The sequence below is a fragment of the Mesitornis unicolor genome, unplaced genomic scaffold, assembly GCF_000695765.1.
Source record: "Mesitornis unicolor isolate BGI_N332 unplaced genomic scaffold, ASM69576v1 scaffold3844, whole genome shotgun sequence".
Classification (NCBI taxonomy): domain Eukaryota; kingdom Metazoa; phylum Chordata; class Aves; order Mesitornithiformes; family Mesitornithidae; genus Mesitornis; species Mesitornis unicolor.
In genome coordinates this window covers 61975-67880 of record NW_010177909.1, presented here as the reverse complement: position 1 = coordinate 67880, position 5906 = coordinate 61975, and positions in this window count along the sequence as shown.

Genomic DNA, 5906 nt, shown 5'->3' with positions numbered 1-5906 from the left:
CCTGCTGACTTAGTAGCTGGAAGAGATACTGCTCTGATTTTATTTCCTCCCTGACTTAAATTCTGCAACTTTTCAAAACACAGAAAAAGGTGTCTTATTCTGTATCACTCAGAAAGGAACTGGTTTTCCTTTCTTGGAAATCTCCTGCTCAATAGTTTGGCCACTTTCAATCAGGCATAATGCTTTAAGGCATCTTTGCCCTCCTTGCTCTTTATCCTATACACCAGTATTAAGTTTATTCAGTGATCTCTATCCCTGCCCTCTCATGTGTTATGTGCGATGTATTCCTATCTCGGACTCTTTAAGTACAGTGTCTCCATTTCATTGAATATCTGTCAAATAATTCTCAAATAATTTACAATTTTCCATACTAAGCCTCAGTTTTCTTTCTCCTGTGTCCATAATGTCAGCTGGGTATCACAGGCTGAGTTCATGAACATGATATTTGCCCTTCTCCCACAGCAGATTATTGTAATAGCTGCCTGGTCTAGCATTACTGACACAGTGCTCAGGCTAAAGAGAATATCTCAATGACCGAACATAATTTCTGATCACATCCTCAAATCAACACATTGATACTCCTGCAGGCAATGGTGCTGGCAGCTATTCCCTGCCTCCTTTACAGATACTGTCCTACTGAAAGCTGTAGAAATGTTTGTTGACTTGTCAAGTGGAACATTCATACCTTGTGAGGAAGATTTCCACAGCGATGTTGTCTTTTTTATTCCCCTACCATCCGGTTAGATTTTGACACCACTTGGAGTTGGGTCTGACAACAAGGCGTATGTTAGCACCAACGGGTGCTTTCACCAACTGTGATGGTCTCTTTCCTCTTCACCTGTATTTCCACACAGGTTAAAAGTTGATGTACAAACAGGAAATGTGTGGCTTCTCCAGCAAGAGTAGAAGCTTTTGGCTGACAATATTCTGCAGTGAGTAAATTGAAGAAGTGAAGGGAACCTCACCAAACAAAGTGGTGGTAAAAAAAGGAGAGGATGCAGCAGCTTTAGCTTTATTTGAGTTTCATGTGACAGTGCCTAACTGTCATTAATTAATGAATGTACATTAGAAAAGAATTTAAGAGCCTTTCTAGGAATTACAGACTAGGAAACCTTTATTTTTCTTCAAATTAGCATCTCCCACAGTCCATTTCTGACATGAGGCTGTCAAGATCATCTTTTCCTTAGTGCAAGGCCAGTCCATGGTCTACATCCCCCTGTGCTTTCTTGCTGCCTCTGGTAACTGGGATCTCCATCAGGCTGGGGTGTCTATGTCGTTGTGGGCCACATATCTGCAGTGTTTTTGTTTGAGAGTCTTCATAGAGTCTCCCACCAGCAAGCAACTTTGTGAGTGTGTAGCTTGACCTTCTTCATAGCCCATGTTGTGCATCATTATGGATCAAATTTCTGCTTATATAAATGTAGGTGCTCTGCAGAATTCAATTTGCACAAGCCTTGGTAATGACAACTGCTTGGTAGCCTTGGGTTCCCATGAGACTGACTACCTGTGCAAACTGGATGCCTGCTTTCCTCTGCCAGCCCTATCAGAAGGCTTTTTCTTGACCATTTGCCTTACACAAAGTGTACACACCCCCTGCTCTGCTTAAAGGATAGGAAAAGCTGATATTTGGTTATTCCAGTGGAGAGATTTTTCCATCCAACTTGTGTTGCGAAAAACATTTCAGGAAAAATAAAAACACAAGAAATCGAGGTCACAGGAGAGCTTGCCAATTCAAACTGCTCAGTGGCCTGGATTTATGATTTTTTTTCTTTTCCAATTAACTTCACCTTCCCTAAGTGGAGATTTCACACCCCTCGTGTTAAGTAAATTGGTGTCTGGATTTTTATGAGCTGTGGCAGCAAAAAGTAACCAGTGAACCAAGAAAAATCCAGAGCTTTTGGATGGGGGGACAGGATTTCAGGCTCACATCTGAACCAAAAGCATGATTGTGAGAAGTTCTTTGATGAGTAAAGACAATAATTTTGATGCAATTTATAATTAAATATTGTTGTGTAGCTCCGTTCTTCCAGAACCTCCTCCTGCCACTGGAGTTTCATTTGGGTTATTTATGCATCGGTGATGTATTCTGAATGCCTCACTAACATTGACGGATATTACACTTGATGGTTTTCCTTATGTCCCTTTGGTGGTGCAAATGTGAGAAAGGGCAATGAACTTTCGATGACTCTCTTGTATAACTAAAAAAAAGATTTTTTCATCGGGTTCAAAAGTTCAGCGCGTCAAGAGAAATCATCTTCTTGACGCCATTGCACAAGGGGTGGGAGAATTTGGGGGAAGGTTTTATCCTATAGTCAAAGATAATTACTCTGGGTGGCAAATTTGGTAATTCTCACTAACAGTGGCTTTCAAACCACCACGCTGATAAATTATTTGTTGTGTTTTTATTAACCTCTGTGACCCAATGGAGTGGGTTTGCCATGCTGCCAGCTGCTCACATTGAAGGACAAAAAGCTCTGGCGCATCATTCATTGTAGTAATAGCGCCTCGGGGTCCCTTCAGTCTCTGCTTCGCTGAGGTTGGTAGAGTCAAAAACCCGAGGTCTTTCACTTGACAGCAGGGGGAATGATGGGAAGGAAACATGGAGAAAGAGCAAAGCAAAATATCCCAACAATTTCGTCCCTCTCCACAAGTTCTTGCTGAACGTGGGGCTTGGGCCTTTCCAAATACAATGTTTCTTCAAAGCACACTCATCTGGAGGAATTTGAAAGGCAATTAAGTCTAAAAATAAATGTGTTGGCAAGAGAAGTCCATTCTGGAAAAGAGCCATCATTTTGGGTGGCCAAGAAAAATCTAGCCAGCTTCCGTGCATGGGGAAACCCCTCCCCTCCAAAAAAAACCCCAAACACAAACTTCACTGTAGTTAATAAGAACAGCTTTTTATAGTAAATGGCTTCTCTGGATGATGAATCAGTCTGTGTCCAGGTGTAGAACTGTGTTTTCAACCAGTGGTTCCTGTGAGAGGAACATTGCCTGACTGCAGAGCACCTGTTGGCCAAGAGGTAGGTCAGTGGTGGGACAGAAGTGCTCTTCTCACTCCATCCTGTTCTCCTCCTGACTGATCCTGGCTTTGAGGCCCCCGCCACTGACTTTTTATGAGTCCTGACTGAAATGGTGAGCAGCAGGATTGTATACATGACAGGAGCATCCCGTAAAGCTCTTGGCAGCAATTGCATTGCACAGTGTCCACAACAGCTCCAAAGCCACTCAGCTTCCAGTTCAAATAAAACATTTGATTAATGCATCCTTCTGAAGAGTCTCAAAGCTTTGAACCAACTTACAGAGACCAGCATCTGCTCCTGCAGCAAGCAGCTGGGAGTGAGACTTATCCCCACATCATCATAGACGTGCACACATGCTCATGTGCATGTACACAGACATGCATGTGTTCATATGCATATACATATGTTTTAAAGAGAAGGGTTTAGTGAGATCCACTTGACTAGCCTTCTCCACTTGTTCAGGTCACCATCACATCCCAGAGTAAGTCTGAATCAGCCCAGATCCCTTGTCTGCCAGCACTGGATGCTTTTGGTCTGGTTGAAAAGTCACAAGTACTGCTGGAGGAAACTGTGGGTGCGAGGTTTAATGTCTGTCAAGAGTTTGTTCTTATCACAGATAAGGCAAACTATGTCCTGGTCAACATTAAGAGGATTGTATCAAGCAGATTTAAGGAGTAGTTTCCTCTCTGTTCAGTGCTGATAAGGACAAACATGACTTATTGTGGCCGGTTTCAGGGCATATTGTTCCTGATTCAAGAGGGATATGGAGAAAGAGGAGAGATTCCAGCAGGTGGTGACAAAAACGGTCAGCCCCAGGTTGTGGGAACACAAGCAGGCATGAAGAGAGTGGGGTTGGGTTATCCAGGTGAAGAGGGACTTCAAGGAGGATCTAATGGTAGCTGCAGCTACTTGAAGACAGTTACAAAGGATCGAGCCCAAATTCTCTCAGTGATGTTATGTAATATAATGATATTTCATCACAAATTCTCTTTTCTGCTCTTCTAACTACTCAGATGCAATCCTGCTCAGATACCCAGACCTGGAGGTTTCCCTAATCGGCATTCTGTGATCCATTTTTCCAAACAGATCTGTTTTAACGTACTCACAGGACACTCCAGAGCCAGGGTAAATATGCCTTAGGCACTGCATTAGAAAGAATGATTTCTATTCAGGTGTCTGCAATGTCATCTACATCTTTCTGTCACAGCTATTCTGACTGTTCAACAGCTTCCTTGCGGTAGTCTAACTCATTCTCCCTGCTGTGAGTGTTCTTGTCTACATATGAATAGACTGTGCAATTGCTTAGGGGTAACACGTTTCTGATTTTCTACAAGAACTTCCAGGTCATAATACGTGCAAACAAACCCTCATTCAGTGACAGTAACATTCATTTGGAGACACTAACATCACAGCAACATGAATGTTGTGTGAGCTACATCTCAGTTCCTGTCAGCTCACAGTCCTGCCTGGAAAGTTGAAGAACATCTCTGCAGCTAGGTAGACACACATCTTCCGCAGTGCAAAGAGTGGCTGCCTATATTCTCTATATTTTTGCTCTTTGCGATGTGCCTTACACCACCCTCACAGTCCTTTCTGTGCTCTAGGGTTCCAGGCATAGGCTGTAGGCTGAAGAGGTGGGCTGTTTAGTCTGGAGAAAAGGAGGTTGAGGGGAGACCTTATTGCTCTCTACAATGACCTGAAAGGAGGTGGAGGTTGGTCTCTTCCCCTGGGTAACAAGTGATAGGACAAGAAGAAATTGCCTCATGTTGTGCCAGGGGAGGTTTAGATTGAATTTATTTTTTTTCACCAAAAGGGTTATCAGGCACTGGAAGGGGCTGCCCAGGGAAGTGGTGGAGTCACCATCCCTGGAGGTGTTTAAAAGACAGGGAGATGAGGTGCTCAGAGACATGGTTTAGTGGCAGTCTTGGCAGTGCTGGGTTTACAAATGGACTCAATGATCTTAGAGATCTTTTTCAATGATTCTGATTCAATGTTGCTTCTGTGTTTTCTGGTACTGCATCTCTTGGAGAAGAGCTGGAACGTCTGACTTCTACAGTCACTCTCTCTACTTAAGTTACAGATGAGGCATGCTGTGAGACACTTCAGAAAAGCTCAGACACATGATGCCAGCAGGGATGTCCTTACCACAATTACCCACCAAAACTCAGATTGGATGCATGCTTATTAGTGCCTCTGGGACACATACACCCCATTGGACTGCTCTACCAGGTTTCTTTTGTGCAGAAGGATCACTTCTAGCTGGACACAATGCCATGGCACTTCTGCAGTGAGATCCATCCTACCTGCATCCTTTCAAGTGAAGCAGCTTGTGTTACAGATCCTCACACTCACTTCTGGGAAAACCACATGTCCCAGTTCTTTGCCATGTGGGAAAAACCTGATTTTCTTTGTCATATCAGTAGTGAAAACCTCTTGCTTCTTCACCTAGGACTGCATGAATTACATGGGAAATATTAGGTGGAGAGGGATGAAGACTTTGGATTTCATGAGACTGTTTCTCTGGTTTGTTCACTGTTAAGGCTGAGAGAGACATTTCATGAGTATATTAACAAGTGGTATGAGGAGACAGTTGTCTGCTTGAAGTCCTGGCACATTTGGAAAAGTCTTTCCTGGAAAAGAGTTTGAGTTGCTGACAGCAATGCACTGGATCAGCAGAGCAGCAGATTGCCTCTGTTTGGAAAGTGGGAAAGTCTCTCCCAACGCTTGCTGAGACATTTGCAAAACGATCATGCTCGTCTTTATAAACTGAGCTTTGAAGTGTTTTTGGCTAGAATATGAATGAGTTGCATGGCACATGAGTGCCAGTGAAGGAGATGGAGTTTAAATTTTCAAGAGAGTGACTGTAGTAATTGACTGTTTGGGCCA